This window comes from Condylura cristata, unplaced genomic scaffold (assembly GCF_000260355.1).
Source record: "Condylura cristata isolate star-nosed mole 26May11 unplaced genomic scaffold, ConCri1.0 scaffold00005, whole genome shotgun sequence".
Lineage (NCBI taxonomy): Eukaryota > Metazoa > Chordata > Mammalia > Eulipotyphla > Talpidae > Condylura > Condylura cristata.
Genome location: NW_004567106.1, coordinates 58,437,542 through 58,455,446, shown reverse-complemented (window position 1 = coordinate 58,455,446; position 17,905 = coordinate 58,437,542). Strand labels below are relative to the sequence as shown.

The 17,905-nt window shown below is 41.4% G+C and overlaps 1 protein-coding gene across 1 annotated transcript in view; it reads right to left on the bottom strand.

The window, feature by feature from the left end:
* Positions 1-17,905, bottom strand: part of SND1 (staphylococcal nuclease and tudor domain containing 1) — a 381,281-nt gene that overhangs the window by 242,068 nt on the left and 121,308 nt on the right. The gene's annotated exons all lie outside the window — the stretch shown is intronic.

Genomic DNA, 17,905 nt, shown 5'->3' with positions numbered 1-17,905 from the left:
CATCTCTATATAAACTGGGAAATCTCTATATAAACTGCAGTAGACAAGAAGCCCAGTGAGTACTAAGGCAAGGACATTCATATATTTATATGTGCAATAAATTCAATTCTTGTCTTTATTAAGCAACAACCAACTATTAACCCCATGCAAAGCACTCTATGTATGTTATAATCCTGCATTCAAGATTCTTAAAACCTTACATCATAATAGAAAAAAAATCCTACAGATATGAATTAGCAACACAAAGTACTAAGTGCTAAATTATGTAATAGAGACTAGGAACTAAGTGCTACAAGAGTTCTAGGAAATGGTAAGAAACACGTAATCAGGAAATGTTTCACTAACAAGGTGAGATTTAATGTGAATTTGCAAGACAGGAATGAACCAAGACAGAAATTAGAGATGAAAACAATCTCCCAAAAGCAAAGCAGGTGAAAAGGAGAAAGGAATAAATTATATTTCAGTGTAGTTGCTCTCTCTCATCTCAAGGGACCCAGGCTTCTCCCAAAGAGGTTATTCCTCTAAGCAATGTAACTTGGAGATGATAGAGAGGTGTAGACAATGTCAAGTATGAATGGATAATATAAGAGAAATGAGAATCATTTTTAAAAAAGATTTATTTATTTATGCATACAAGAACTGGGGTACAGACTTGGGGGGGGATTCACCAGAGAAAGAATGGGGGACAGTACAGGCAGACTGACTGAAATATACTGCTGAGGGGAATAGTGAGTGGGTCAGGTGAGGTCTGCCAGGCCACATGGGTCACCTCCCTGGTGGGGGATTGAACTCAGGCTGCAGTGGCTGCGATAGCTTCATAGTGCTGCACTCCAACCTGCTGCACTCCAACCTGCTGCACCACCAGGGAGGGCCCAAAATGAGAAACATTTTAAGGAATGAATTAACAGGAACAACAAGGGAGAGGACAGAGGGGATAAAAAAGGAAGATCACAATATTCTCAGTCATGATGACAGACATAAAGAGGAGTGTGGAAGGCTGGAGGGTATCACAAGAAGGAGGGTGGTGTTGGTATGGCTACTGTCTATCCCACTTGGCCCTAATTTCCAAGACAACAGAAATCCTGTCCATTTCCATCTTTCTCTGACTAGAGTCAAGCACAATACCTCCCTTAGAGCGCAAACTTAATAAATAATAGTTGGTGAAATAACTACAGATGAAATATTCAGGATGCTTTACAAAGAAAAAGAATGCTAGAAGAATAGTACTGCAGGCAGAGTTGGGACTTTCCAGGACCCAGATAACATTTGGGGAAAAAGAAAAACAGAAACAAAGGAAAACACCCAGGACTCACTAAGCCCTGGTGTAGCACATTGCTTCCTCACCCTGCATGGTTCGCCTATGTGGCCTCACCTCTGCAATCTCCTACCATCTGACAAAACCTGGCACCCATATAATCCAATCTATAGTCAAAACATTCAATTTCTTTTTTTGCTTAAACAGTCAAATTTGTCCCCGCGAGAGCATTTTGGTATTTCATATTTAAATGAATCCTAAACACAAAGTTGAAGGCAAAGGAATCATAACAGTTGTTTCCTTCGAGACCCCAACAAAGCCCAAGTATTCAGATCATTTAAACATTTCTACTTGTTGGTATCACTGAGAAAACTTCTCATGAGATACATAGGTAATTCTTTGAGTTTGAGCTTCATATTCATCACTAAAATATCGTCTGCTTCCTCTGGTTTAAAAACAAACAAACAAGCACACTAGCAACATTCCCTTGCTCTGCTAGGAAGTTCCAGAAGCTGCAGAAATGAAGGCAAGTCGCTGTGCCTTGCTCCTGAGAACGTGCGGGAATCCACACTCTGAACAGGAGGAGCTGGGGTGGCCAGGCTCTAATCCAAGTCCTGAGGAGGCATGATCTCTGTGTAAAAACTGAACCTCGGTGTAAAACTGGCCCTAAACCTGATAATCTTGAAAGGAATAATGCAACACTTGGGTTTTCCTACAGGAAACAAAGAAAATGGGACACAGGAGAGGCTCCTGGGCGAGAAGGAGGCAATTTGGGTAACACAAAGACAGATGGACATGATTATGGATATTTTATAAACGTCCAGGCAGCCAAATGAAAACAGGGTCACTACTGCCGAGCTAAGTATAATAAATAAGCTCTAAAATAAGAGTTTATGATGCTGCTCAGTGACTCAGTGAGAATCTTGCTAGATAGAAGATGTGAGGTGCTGGTCATGAGCAGGATTTTAATACAGACAAAAATCAATCGTTACCAGAATTGGCCCCCAAGAATAAAGTGCTACCCATGTATTCATAGCCACCACGCAATAGAGGCCAATCTATTTACAGAGTGTGATCACGCCATTCTAACCGAACAACATTTTTTAAAAAATGAACTGCACAAAATATTTATCTTGCAAACCTTCATGACTTGTCACAGAACCTGAATTTGTGGGCCTTACCCAACTTATTCTAACACACCACGGGGGTGCAAGGTCATGCCAGCTGACCGTGCAATACAGTGAATGAAATGAAAGAAATGCAGCTCCATGAGCTTCACATGAAGATTGCTGGGTGTGGTGCCGGCAAAGTGTGAAATGGACATCAAGACAAGACTCGCCTAGGACACCAGACAGAAGCAGGCCCAGTCAAATTCCACACAAAAGAGTCCAAGAAAATAAACAGTACACCAACCAACATCCCATTAAAAAACAGGGCAACTTCAGAGTCTGGTGATTTGTCGCTCAAGAAACTTACTGTGAAACAGCACAAGTAGAAAGCAAGATATCACAAGTGAAAATGGAATGATCTTGTTACTCTAACCCTCAGAGCTAGTAGCTATTGACATCGGCAAACATCTTACAAGAGAGATATTAGAAGTCCCTAAGAAACCACAAAATAAAAGCAATTCTTCCAAATTACCAGGTACATAAAAAGCCTTTGAAATCTCTAAGAGGCAATTGAGGTATGGAATGTGATCTGAGAAAACAGAACTTAGCTGAATCTTCCCTGCTGAAAAGGACTGTCTCATTTAGATTCTAATTTACATGGAAATATTTTTTAAAAAATAAAGAAAGAAAAGAATGCTTGCTTTACCTGGTGGGCGGGTAACACACAAACCAGTCTGTGTGGCAATCAGGCTCATCCTGCGAATCGCCATGGTAGGCAGACCCTGTGGGACGCACGCTTGAGACAGCGTCAGTTACCGGCTACTCTCACTGGTTTGGGAGGAGCCCCCAGTGAGCTCTCAGAATCTAAAGACACACCTGGTTTGGGAACAGAAACTTCTTTTTGGTTCACTGCTAACCTGAGGTCTCTGGTCATTACTCATTTGGAAGGAATGGAACAGTCCAATGAAGGTCTCATTCTCAAACCTGGCTCAGGTATCTAACCCATTCATTCACAAAACACTAGCCCCCCCCCAAAAAAAAATCTAATGACTTGGGGGTACTGTGGGATTTCTTACACAGAATTGAATAAACACAACATGAAAAACAAATTGATAAATGTGTTCCACTAAAATTTCATATTCGCTTTAATGAAAAGAAATTGTGACCTAAGTGAAAGGCCAAAAGTAGTCAATCAATAAGTAAAATGTGTGAAAAGTGGAGCTGTATGAGAGGAATTGGTGCAGAGACACCATAGTAATGGGATCAGGGTCTGACCCATGAGATTATCTCTGAGCAATGTCTCAAAGAAGGTGCCCAGAGAAACGCAGCGAGAACAACAGGAATGTCAACAGTAAGACAATAAACGATAGTAAAGTCTCATGTTAGGCTCCAAAGGCCACCGCTTGGCTGTAGCAAAGCGCAACAAGGGCAGTAGGAGGCGCTAAAGACGTCTTACTTTAATGTGTCAGTGAATTACTTTGGTCACTGTGTGAACAGACACTAGAGCAAGGAGAGGGCAGGGTAAAGAGACACCAACTTAGCAGATTATGGCAGTGATCTGGGCAGGAATTGATGCCAGACTGTATCAAGGTGGTAGCCACCAGGGAGGTAACCTGGAAACAACCACAAGGTAAATCCGTGGAATGTGTGAGACACCAAAGAAAGACTCCAAGGTGACTCCCAGGGTGCTATGAAAGCAATGGGCAGGTGATCAGGGAAGCCATAGGCCACAGGGAGAATAGCTGGAGGGAGAGCGGGTGCATGTGCCAAACTTCTGCAAGAGAAACTCGGCTTCAGAGCCATGGGGAGGAACTGAGGTGGCAGCCGGCTAGACAGTGTGGAGTTTCAAGAACCATCTGAACTGGTGACATACCAGTTGTTGGCATACAGGTGGAATTTAAAGCCAGAAGGGTGAAAAGGCCTGAGGATGAAGAGGCACTTAACGTTAAAAGGTAAAGAATGAGAAGGAACCCACAAAAGGGCCAAGCCATCAGTGAGGAGGGTGGGGAGATACTGAAGTTACTGGGTCCAGGCAGTCAGGGAAAGAAAGTGAAGTGAGAAGGAAGAAATGACCAACTGGGTCAACTGCATCCAAGAGAGTCTAGGAGGAGAACTGAGACCTGCATGTTGGACTGAGGTAAGTGTCGGACAACAATCGTTTTGGTGGAGCAGTGAGGGTAAAAAGCCAACTGGAAGTAGGAATGGGTGGAGAAGAACTGGGGAACACACATACGTGCCGGCCTTGCCAAAGCTGTGTCAGTGAGTATGAAGAGATGATGCGGCAGCAGGCAGAGGCAGCAGGATGAAGAGGTGTTTTTAAGATGGGAGAAATAACAGTACGTGTAAGACACTTAGATGATGATTTAGAAGCCAGGAGAGAAAGGCTAAGGCAGTGTCCTCAGACAGGCATGGAGCAAACAGCAGTCACGAGAGAGGGGCCGCAATAGTGCATCTATAGACACTGCTAAGTGGGGGAATGGCAGTGACATGTGCTAGAACCTCACTTCTGATATACTCAGAAAAGAAAGGGGAGAATGGTGAACATACCAACAAAAGAACTGGCAAGAGGCATGAGCAGGTGTTTCAAAAACTCCACTGCACTGGCAAAAGTCTGAAAGGTAAAGAGTGTAGAGGAAGAGGGGGTACCCTATGGTTCAGCCTCTCTGGCACTTTCACGTAGTGCCACTTGGGGTCATTTTAAAATTGAAGACATGCATCCGACCATGGAGAAATCTCCCCTACAAGCAGGTAAAGACACCCCAAAAAAGGCTTGCATGTGAAACACATGTTTTGGAGTGTCCATGTGAGCCAGGTTTATGTTAAAGTCATATAGTGGGATTCTACAAAGTACTTATGCTGAACATATCAACATCACAAATGAACAAATTCGAGACATACTGAACATTAGGAGTCGCAAATTGATCTGGTAGGATCCCATTTAAATACAAACACAAGAACCATGTGCATAGAGCTATTCAGCCAGTAATAACTTCAAAAAACGAATAAACGTGAAAGGTAGTAGTCATTGATGTGGGATGCAGAGCAATGAAGGAAAAAGGGGGGATGGAATGGGCTTGAGAATACACGGACTTAGCTAAGTCTTTCTCTTTTTACAAGAAAAAAAACCAATGCAAATGTAGCATAATATCAAGACAGAAAGGAACTGCACTGGATTGTTTTAAGCCAAAATGTCTAGGGATAGGAAACTTCCTAGCTCTGGTCAACATTTCTCGCTGCTCGTAATAGCTGATACTTTCATTCCTCTGGAGCAGAATAACAGACCATTCTTTCCCTAAGAAATACATTATATTCCTTTTTTCCCCTCAGAAAGTAAAAAGATTTTACATTAATGTATTCTACGAGACAGATGGGAATAATTTAACTACAAACATATTCTCAAATAACCGGGGTCAAAAAACAAGTTTGACTTTTTAAAATGAGACTTGACCTATAATGTATTAATTAAAGTGGCCATACATAATCATACTCTATGAAGTCTTAAAACTGACTGTTGAATTCGAAAATAAAAGACATGACCAGATTAAAATGGATAAAATTTCTAGCAGTAAATAAAGGACCAATCCCAGTGGCCCTGCCACACATGCCATGTTAGTAAACAAAGGCTGTGATTTCCATTTGAATTATAGACTTAAAATAGGAACATTACTACATGCCCTGGACATATTGACAATCAAGGACTTTTCAATTCCCTTGGCAGCCAGGAGACAGAACCCACAGGATCCTATCCACTGTTTTATGAACCTTAATATATGCACGAGTACATTTTTATAAAAGAAAGGTCAGCTAACTAGGAAACTATACTTAGCAGCCGGGGAAAGGTTAAAATTGTAGCCACCTTGGCCAAGGAGGGCATCTTACACAGCTGTGCCAAAAGGAGTATACACAGAAGATTCATACAGTCTGATCTTTCCCCAGGAGTTTCAGAAAAAAGGCTTCACTTCCTAGTTAGCTGTAGGTTATCACCCCAGTCCAAATAGTCCAAATACCGCTTAAATGTAAACAGGAGGCTATTAAAGATACTGATCTGCAAAACGATGATACTGAGGAGGGAAGGGAAAGGGGTGCATAAAGAAAAGTGGGGAGAGCAGTACGTTGGGGGGTGGCAGAGGACTGTGGGCACTTTGGAGTAGGGAAAACTATGGTGACCATACCTAGGGGTGAAATCCTATCCTGTGAAAAATTAATAAACACAGGTGTCTAAAAACAAGACAGAGATGCATGGTCTGGGTAAGACCCAAAGGTACTCCAATAATACTTCATACACATCTGAGGAACCAAAGGAGAAACAGTAAAATGCCAAAAGTAAAACCAAATTGAAAATAAAATAAACTGAGACCTGAGTTTTAACTTAATGCTCTAATAATGGTGGCAAAACAAGATTTCCAAATAGTTCTTCAGTGCAACCATGGGAAGACTGCAATCAGATGTGAAGATAAGCTACCTGCCTGTGCCAGGGAACAGCAAAAATAGGCAGAGCCCCTCGCTTGCCCGCCCCCATCCACAGTGGTCTGGGCCTAGACAGGCCACAGTGACAGCAGAAAAGAGGAGGAAGCTGACAAATGCAAGAAACAGTCTTAGTTACAAATGTCTCCTGGCAACCAGCCAGAAGGAGAACAGTTTCACAGTATCCAAAGAGGAAAGAAGCAAAGCAGATTTAGGCAGCTTCATGTCCTTGAAGGGACTCGCCGCCGTCATCTGCAGTACACAGCATATGATTATGTTCCACAGGAACTTCCACATTCCAAAATTAAAGTACCATTTCCAAAACCATCATGTAAGGGGGGAAAAATCTGTCTCTGGAGGCAGCTCTTCTACTCAATTACATTAGCCAGCTAAGTGATCTTTGAGAAGTATCTGCTATTTATTGCTTAGATGAGTAAGGAGGAGGGAAGGAAAGCGAGGACCCCCAGCCCCGCAGCCTAAGACCCTTGTGAAGACGAGGAATAAATACTTTGAAGGCACTGAGGTCTGCGAAAGCATTCTCCACATAGCGAACCCTATGGGGTCTGTCTGTATAGCTGCAAACACCTGTGCAGGTTTTGTAGAAAGAGGGGAATGAACAGCACTACCCCTTATAGAGCTCAAGACGAAGGAAAGAAGGCAAACAAGAAGCTGTGAAACCAGAAGCAAAGGATCCTGGCCCAGGATGGCAATTAAAACTATGACTCCGGGACTGTGCCACAACTTCGCTTCTGTGTATAAGGACACCTTCCAACAAGTCACAGGCCAACAGCATTTTCCCACTCACCAAGTGCTACGAAAATAAAAATCTGCTCCCAGGAGGCACATTAAATCTAAGACATCGTTCCTAGAGGAACAATGAGCATTCAGTAGTATGACAGGGAAAAAAGGGTCACGGGAACCTTCACGAAAACAAAGCTCAACTCCAGACTCCAGAAGACACACAAGGCAAGCGTTCCTAAGCATATGATGGTAGTGAACGACCATGAGTAATAGGCTGCAGTGGCTGATGGGAGCAGACTGGTCTCTGCAATGACTGCGACACAGCAGCTCTGGACCTGCCTCAGTATCCTTGAAGATTGATCAACTTAAGAATCGGCTGTCATAATACATGGCTATGTGCCACAGGAACTTCCACATCCCAGAAGTAAAGTACCAGGCAGCATTTTCAAAACCTGGCAAAAATCAGGAAAAGCCTACTAAATATATTAGTGCAGATAAAAGCAGCCCTCAGAACACATTCAAGGAAACTGGAAAAGCAAACCTACAAATTTAATGGTACTAAGAAGCAAAATTACTTAGTAAAGTTTTATAACATCTAACATGGATATTAACAAGAGTTAAAATGTCAAGAGACGAAAGAGATAAGCCAAAGTTACAGCACTAATCACGTTCAGCCTTGTATTACCATAAATTAATTACTTCATATAGGTCTTATCTTCCCTACCAGACCACAAGGGAAGAGCTATGAGAGAGAGAAAAGATCCCTGTAATATATCCTTAGACAGTGCCCAGCACTGTGTTATATTCCTGAAAAATGGTAATATAGTGAGAGAGAAACGGGGGGAACCAAAAAGACCCATTTAAAAAATTTACTTTTGAAAACTCAAACTACTTTGTTTTTTAATGATGGGAATAGATATCAAGTTGGTTAACGATTATCAAAGTGAATTCTTAAAAAGTTAGGGAGAGGCTGTATCACCGCAGATTCATAGTGTTAGCAAAAGCAGCTAACGAACACCATGTACATCACACTGGTTGGATGCTGACTTTTCCCAAAGCCTCTACCTGAAATATGATTCTGTATAGCAGAAAGAGAAGTACATTAACAAATGACAATTAGATTCCAGCCTACATTATCTTACTGTACCATAGCAAAATCTAGGTTCTCTTTGATGCAAAAAGTAGTACTCATGGTAGTTTCAGTATGTAATGTTAGAAAAAAACAAATTTACAAAATACAAATGAGCCTATTGACCTGGCTAAGACTTTTAAGCAATCTTCTTCTAACTCTCCAAGTTTGACATAAAGAACTCTATTACTTAAGATCTTTGAAAACCACATACCCTCAAACTGTCTTTATTCAATAGTTATCACAAATCCTTAAAGAACACATTTAATACTATTCAGAGTTCAAGGAAAGCTGAAGTCATATTCTAAAAGTATCTCGTGTGTGACAGTTTAATTCTAAAATAAATATGATCATAAAATACAACATAAAGGGGTTAATTACCTCATGTGAGATCAAAAGTACCAGCATCCCCTTGAAATCTCATGAATTTGAGATAAAACTTAAGCCTAAGTAATAGCATTTGCTGGGGTGGTGTTCACTGTGGTTAACGTAAAAGAAACGGGTAGTAAATGATAGGGTCCATCCTTTGTTTGAGAAAGGCTAATAAGCTAAAATAAAGCTTACAGGTGAGAAGTTTCATTGAGTGACACATTCTTCATATTCTGTTTGAACAAGCATATGGAAATGAGAACGAAATAAATAATTAGTGTGTCTCTAGACGGGCCTCTCTCTTCTGAGCTGCTAGTTCTTAAGATACACTGAAGACAAGAATCAATGTTAACACAGGAATCTTCTTTACTGGAAAGGACAGCAAAAAAAATCTACAAATAAGAAACCCAAGTTTACAAGCGGGAGGGGAAAAGGAGTGGGGAGCAAAGAGTTCTCAAAGACAAGAGCAGCCCCGGATCTGGGAGGTGATGGAAACCAGCAGAGACCAGTATATCACAACTGGCTCTGCTCTTCTGGAACTTCTCTCCTTTTCAATGGAAGCTCATAATTAACCAGTTGGCCCCAAATCATGTTTTCTAGTAATGGAGAAATCTCCCACATTTCTTACCCTTCATCCCCAGGCTAAAAATGGAGAGTCAATGCCCTAGGAGACAACCCTGTTACTTAAAGTATAGGCTAGCAGCCAGATGAAACCCATCCAGCACAGCGATGTGCCACAAGCACTCCCCCAGTTCTAGAAGAGGAGGAACAGGAGGAAAAGAAAATAAATCTCTCACAATAGGGAACCAATTTTCTCTGTAACAGACAGCAGGATCGGGTGAGCCCATTCAGAAGATAATGCTTTGTTAGAGAAATACTTCTTTGTTAATGTCTTCCCTTCTTCACCATATTAAAAAATAATAATTATTAAGGTTTCTTCCTGGAACAACACAGAAAGGAAAATGATGCTGGATATGACACCATTATTTAGCTGGTGCCAGTGGAACCTTCAATTGAGCCAGATTTCCAGTCAAATTTGTGCAACAAATTGTGGTGCCTTTCAAAAAGCGAGACTGAATTATGTACGTGCGTGGCTTAAGGTCTCCCTTTAGACACCGAGTTTCTGTCATGCCAGTTACATCATTTCAAGGTTTGTGTCAGGCTGGCAGGTCCAGTGCCACATATTTTATACACCAAATTCAAAGTACTCTCAGCCAGTGTTTAAATATTCAATGAAATAAGGCTTATAACTTTCAGGACAGATGCCATTTTAACCGCAGAGAACAAAGAGGATGCTCTTTCACTGTACAGTCTACAACTTGTCATCAATCAGACAACGACAACATCTATCACACACCAGGAACCATGGAGAAATACAGACCAATGATGTTCCAAGAACGATAAACGTTCAAGGGGACCTAGTACCAACTGGCATGGCAATTTCCTTATCTCTATACACAGTGAGTGTTGTCCCCGGCCGAGAGGGACCTTGACAAGCCCAACACCTGCCGGAGCTGCACCTGGGAGACACTGTTCCTTCACCCAAATCTGAAATACACTGATGGAGGAACGCACTGGGTTAATTTGCACCATGTGCTTTACTATTTGCTCAGCTAGGGAACAAGCAGGCCAAGTAAGCAGACCTCAAGGGCAGTCAGGTGATGTGGGGGCAGCAGTGGGGGCGCCTCACTCTGCAACAGTGGTTGTCATCCACAGCTGTTTGCCTGACAGGGCATGAAGGGCACCAGAGACAGGGCATTGGTCTGTGAGAATGCAGGCTTAGCTCTTATTTAGAAAATGTCACCCGAAACTCCCTTTTCTTCTAGCCATAAAAGACACTTTAATTGTGCCGACTGAACAGTGTTTTGATGTCAATCACTGCACCGCCCCACAGTGAGAGCCACACACAGACCTTTCCTATTGTGGCCTTCAGACTTTACTCCTTTAACCAACGGGTAGCTCCACGCTTAATTTCTCCATTTTATTATAATGGAAAATAAACTCCTCTAACCACTTGAGTGCCTACTATGTGCTAGACATTTTAAACCTATATTTTTATTCCCCACGATTACTGATAAAGCTGAAACTGTCTGCTTGAATGAATGAGAATCAGAAAAGCAGAGAGAAAATGTGCCCAAGAGAACCTACTTTGGGGCAGAAGATCCCAAGAAAGAGCTGTCTGGCCCTATGCTAGTTTTTCTCTTATCTGCTTCCCAACCACTGAGGTAGCAAGAAATGATAAGTCACCCATAGGCTTTTCACTCACATCTGGCTCCACACACAACCCCCCACGGACCTAAAAAGGTCAATTAATTTCAACAAGTAATGCCTGCCCACCCAAAGCCACCAGCTCCTGGGAAGCTCGTGGAGATTAACTAAGTTAGACACAGTATGTGTTCCAGTTACGAAGCTATTGTCACTCAGATTCAAACTTAACCTTTTTTAAATTCCACTTTGTAATGCTGGGGTGGGAACACCGCCAACCACGGTTCTGCTCTGCCAGCTGGCTCCCCGTTAGGCTCTGCCAACAGGGGAAGTTAGAGGGAGAATGGACAAGAAGACGAGGGACAGACTCCTATTCCTGTCACCTTCTTCAGTGTAATACTCCTTCCTCTCAGCAGAAGCATTTTGTTCCAGTAGCTACAACTGATTCCAGCTTACAGTTTTCTCAACACTCCAAGAAACAGTCTCATCACACCTCCTTAGACTCACCAGACCCAATCAACTGGCAGTCCCTACTGGGAAGTCTGGGTCTCAGCTCCACGGAGTGAGTTACTCCTCTTATGCTTTGAGATTCAAACAGCAACTCGACAAGAGGGTTGGGCCCCAGTTCCCATGAATCCCTTCTCCAAGTTTTTCCCTTTTCTTACTTTCCATCTCCTATTCCAGCCCTGTGGATGGCAGGTTTGTCCTACAGCATGCCAGGGTTCTCACTTAGCCTTTTTCAGTATGTCTACCTGGTGAATGATCCGAAGTCCCTCAGATAGTGTTTCATATCATTCATTTAAACACTGATGAGGCCAAAAAGAATCCTGGCCTAAAGATCATTTGAAGATCAGGTTTGGTTATATGTTCTGTAGCTCAAAGGTACAACTTCCAAGAACCTACTGATGACGTTAACTGAGGACTTAGCACAGTAAGTGTCAGGTAAAAACAACTGAAGAGCTTCCCATCTTCTGACACCATGGCCAGTGCATCCTCTCTATGTAAGTGACAAAGCCATCTGCAGTCACCAGTTAGTAGCAGTCCAGTGCTCTTGATGACCAACACTGTTTTCAGAGACTATTGCCTCTTACCTATGCCTGACCACCTCTACCTGGTACAGGTAGGACGGAATATAGTACAGCAGGACGGAATACAATGTAAAAATGTGCACAAAAGGCGCACGAACCATGGACAGACCAGCTTGCACAGTTAGAACTGGCAGAGAAGTGCTTGAAAGATTTAACTACAAACACAAGCAGCACATAAGAGTAAAAAGACTTTCACACCCGTGTCTAATACATAATGGCTGCAAGTTATAATTTTTTAAATAAGAGAATGATGTACCTTAAGTTTTCCTACTTGAAATGTTGTTCAACTCTCATGAGCGGTGAGTCATTCAGTGCCCCTAAATCCCAACACTGGGCTGCACTCCTAAATTGGGATCACAGTAAATAAAGAGAGAAAAGTAGAATGCTTCATGGCGGTCACTATGTTGCACAGTTAGAAATATTAATAAATGGAGAGTTGGGAGGGACAGAGTTAGCAGGGATGGCCAAACCTAAGGGGACCATTCCTTAAAAAAAAAAAAAAAAAGTCATTTTTCTACAGTGGGAAAACGTTGGAAGTAACATAACACCAGGTTTCCCACCACTTATCTGGTCATGCAAAGTTACTAGCATCTAGAACCTTTGCCTAAGCTGGCTGTCAAAAAAAAGAAGAGGTCACTAGTTACCAGGGACTGCAGGGGGGGAAGAAAAAAAGGTTAGTGAGTTTAGAGCTTCAATTCTGCAAGTAGTTCAGTGTAATTTAGAACTTAAGTCACACAAGTAGAAACGGGCAGGGGCAAAAGTTGAACTCTAATTTAACTGACCCCAATCCATGGTCACTGGATTCTATCACAAGGCTCTTAATGATCCCAGGACACCTGTCTCCATCAGCTTAAGCAAGGAAATAGTTTTCCTCCTTCCAAGCACTAAGTTCTTTGTCCTCAAGAGTAGAGTTCATACGCAAAAAGAAAAAGGAAAGTGCAGATGGCCTGGGCGGTCCCTCCAAAGCTGGCCCTGGGAGGTGTGTACAAGGTGACCTCCTCACCCAGAGCCCCATCTCTGCCTCACCACTAGGTGACAGGGAAGCTCCTAATAAATGTTGCTGAATGCGCGAAAACTATACTGGGTCACTGCTAATGAGAAGCCAGAACAACCTGCCACCGAGCTAGAGAATGTTCACCTAATAAATCTTACAGATTTGAACACAACCCAAGACCAGGAGGTCACAGGAAAAAACAAACAAAAAAAATTCACTATCACCAGCTTAAAAACCCACATCACTGACGCTACACTTCCAAAGCAGAAGGTATAACCCATAAGGTTTGTCATTAGATGAATCAGATACACAAGAAAAAACTGTAAGTAAAGTCAAAGTCAGAATATGCCTTTCTGCACAATTTAATGGTGATATATGGTCATGCTTGCTACTGAGGCTGTTCTTCTTCACCTGATTTTGCTTTATTGATCTAATTTTAACCCAGACAACGATACAGCGAAGGATGAAGAAGGGTCGGCAACCTAAACTAAGTGGGAAATGAGAAAAACACTGTAGCTCAGAACATGAATAAACCTGATAACAGTTGCAAAATAATCATCATGGCCATATAAAAAGTAGAGGATGAGGCACTGGGGAAAACCAGTCTGCACAGGTTTTGTTAATGCAGTTCACTGTATTTCCTTAAAGGCAAGGAATTGTGTTGTGCAGGATGGAGCGCTCCCAAGTACAGTAATGACTGCAAATTTGGGGTCACATTAGAGTACGGAAACAACACAAATACATTGGCTATTTACTACCATCGTGAGAACTGGTAAACTTGTTTAACTGTAAAAAGCTTTCAATTATTTGTCTTATACTAATTATGAACTCGCATTTAATCAGGAAGGGACAGTCTCGGGTTCATGTGTGTAGAATTTATGAATTTTATAAAGAAAGTTTGCCAGTCGATTTGAATTAACTAAGGATGATGTTTTCCGCTTCTTAATTAACATACAGTTAATATGCCTACACACCTACCATGAAGAACAGCCCAGGCTGTTTCTTGGCAGCCCAGGCTGTATTGGCCCATCCCTCACGAACTCAGTAGAGAGCAGGAGAAAAAGATAAAGGGACAGCGGACTGCCGGGCAGGGATGGAGCTCTGTGAGCTACTGTGAAATCCTTCTGGGTTAAACAACTTTTATAAAACATCATTATCATGGATCAACTGCCGAAAGAAATTGCCAATATCCTAAAGAGAGAAAAAAAATAAAATCAAAGGAAATTCTTGATATACATACAGATCATAAAGTGTTTAAATATATATGAGATGCTATAAAAAAAGCAAAGATACAGTTGTGCCCATGTTCTTTACAAGATCAGCTATCGCCTTCGGAGTAGGTGATATCTGAGCAAAGTCTTGAAAGATGTCCAGTTGCTACAGAGGTGTGATAAAGTAGAACCCTTTTGGGTGAAAATCAAATGGAGGTGTTGGAGGATCAAGTGAATATGAAAAGGAAGTAATCACACTTAGGGAACAAGATAGGAAAACAGGCAACACACTATAAAGGAGCATAACAAGGCCTGAAATGTGCCAAGGTGGCGACAACTTTGGCAAGAGAAATTCCAGTCTGTTTTAATGGGCTGGAAAACATGTAGATGTCTAGCGTACACTAATTACTCGAAAAAATGAGTGGTCGTCAAAAGAACTACAAAGGCACTGATGAAAATTATTATTGAAGTAATATATTAAAAGGAGAAGAAGAGACAAAAGGTTGATATAATCTTTGTCATATCAATAAAGACTTGATTATAAATGATTTATAACTAGTATTCTGCTTCCTGACCGGCTAATTACAAACTGTATGATCTGAGAACTAAGTATTTATTATCTCCAACAGGGACTTAAACTTATTCATCTCTGTAGCCTGCAGCACCTAGTATTGGGTCTGACATATGGTGCACGCACAATTAATGTTTGTTGAATAAAATTACTTAATCTCTCTGGGCTTCAATTTCCTTCGCTGTTTAAAAAAAAAGAAAGAAAGAAAGCCTGGATCTAAATGGTGTTTCTTCAAGCTCTAAATGCCCATCAGTCTGTAAATGTTACATAAAATGGGTCAGTTCCCTATGATTCCTTGAAAATGTGCCATGTTGGAACATTCACATTCAAGCAAGGACACGGGAACGTCAAAGCTGCATCCACTTGCTTAATAATGAGAGTATATGATATTTGAGATCCTCCTCTGAGGTGGAAATATCTTCATTAAATCAGGTCACAGAAAGGAAATAGAAGGGAGAATTTCTTCAGAAAATGTTTTCATGAGTGGGTTCCCTTTGCCCTTCCCTCTCCCAAAGTAACTGTCAGTCTGCACTGACATGACGCTCTGTAGAAATCTTAATAATGTAAAAGAAACCTTTAAGAGTTCATTTTATAAAATTCAAAGCAATAAATCTACAATTGGGTAAATGTCTTTTGTCTTCTAGGCCTCAGCTGTTTAAGTTTTAATACTAACTGGGAGCTAGAGAAAGAACAGGGAAGGAAAAGATAGGAGCCAAGTCTCTCCCAATCTGCAGGCAGATAGCAGAAGAAATACCTGAGGGACATTACAACATTAGCACTGACCAACACTTTCTCAAAGTACTCAGATAACCCATGTCACATCATTATCAAGAAGGTCACACAACTTCATAATTACAACATTACTGTGAAAAACTAGAAATAATCTCCCTAGACTCTGACTTTAACCATCACAAATATAACTACCTGGAGTGGGTGGAGAGGAAATCAAGAGTCAGAAAGAGCTGCAGTTCTTTTAAAAAAGATATTAACTCAACACCACTACACCCTCCAAACCAAGTACCCAACACTGGCCTCTTAAATTTTCCCATTTTTTTTCTAAAACTTCTAATTCAACCTGAAAAATTAGAATTTAAATATGAAATAACTGGATTCAATCCCATGAATTTTGAACAGATGGAGAAGATACCAACTATTGGCACTAGCTTAATCTACAGGAAATATTTAAGTTATAGGTTATAGCAATAAAGTTTTTGCTTGGATAATTTTCAAAAAACATGAGCCAATCCCTGAACGGTGGTTATATTCACACTTGCTAAATTATATCACACTTGGTAAATTATATCATTTTGCCCTATTTTCTATACTGATGCACAAACATTTAGTTGACTATTTCATCGATTTGTTCAAATTGATATCAAGTAGCACTGAAAATTGACTCTCGGTGAAAGAACAAATAAAAATATCCAGATTAATAGAAAAAAAATCATAGTTTTTCTATATTACAAAGACTTCTCTCTCCACACAACAACTTTAAAAATCATTTCTTTACAGTTATCTTCACAGTGTTTCTAAAATGTAAATTGATTTCCCAATAGTCAGTTTTATTTGCTGCATTCCAGGAACATTTTAAGAAGGAGCTATTCCTTTACCTTTTGTGTTTCCAGTTTCATGAAACTGTGTCTTTGTACATTTAACAAGTTATTATTTCATTTGGCATGAATAAAGTTAAACTGGGGAAGAGGACACAAGAAACTACGGCATTTCTTCCTTTTCATCCTATTTTTGCAAAAGCTGTATATAGTGTTCAGTGCTGACAGTTCTTATTCCTGCTCTTTCACGCTGAGGTTATAACCCAAGAATTGTTAAGTAGCAGGGGCTTAGGACTAAGTAGAAAGTATTGGGGCTGGGGGCTAGGAAGGAGCAGTGTGCAAATGCATGACAATGACGAGCACATACTGGTGTATGTTGGGGTACATATGTGCACATCCGCATGCACACACGAGCACAGAGATATGGCAAAGAAGCTGTTACTCCTCCGTGAAGATAGGGTGCTATTTTCCCAACCCCTGGGACATGCAACTGCCTTGGACTGTAGGTCCCAGTGTGTCAAAAAACAGAGGTTCTGAATGGGGAGGTAGGGGAACTGCGAGTCCACGTGTAATCTGTGGAACAGGGAAGGTGGCTGGGCTGTGGGGGTCCTGCTTTCTGGGTACCCAGGGAAGGAGACATGGAGGAAAGACATGTGTGAAATGCTTAGAAAAGACACAAGTGTGAGAGACTCATGGAGAAGTTGCTCCTAGTCCTTGGAGGAGATACTGGCAGGTGTTTTCTTGATTTGTACTTTGATTTTGACTTATGGGAACTGCCTTGCTCCTTTCTGTTTTTCCACCAGAATGTGCTTAGATTTGTGGAAAGCCTGCAGGCCTCAGCTGCCCCGCTTTAGGCAGGGGCATGGTCGGGGAGGGTGGGGGGGAGGTGAGGAGATAGGTGGGAAATATTAGGCGTTTGAATGGGAAACTTTATTAGGAACCTCGTTTTTTTTCTCCTCTCTCTACGTACCGTAATTTCATTAATAATCGATAGCACTTAAGAGACGGCTTCCTTTGCCTTTGTGTAGCAGATGACAGAATTCCTTTTCAAGAGTACACCCCTTAACAGTTCGGGGTCCCTGGGTGCCCTTTCAGTTGTACATTAACAAAACAAACCATAAACAAATATGCAAACTGGGGCCGATCATGAAAAGGGCTTGTTATTTCAACAACTCATATAGATTATGTATATAACACATCCACTTAATAATTCCAGAAT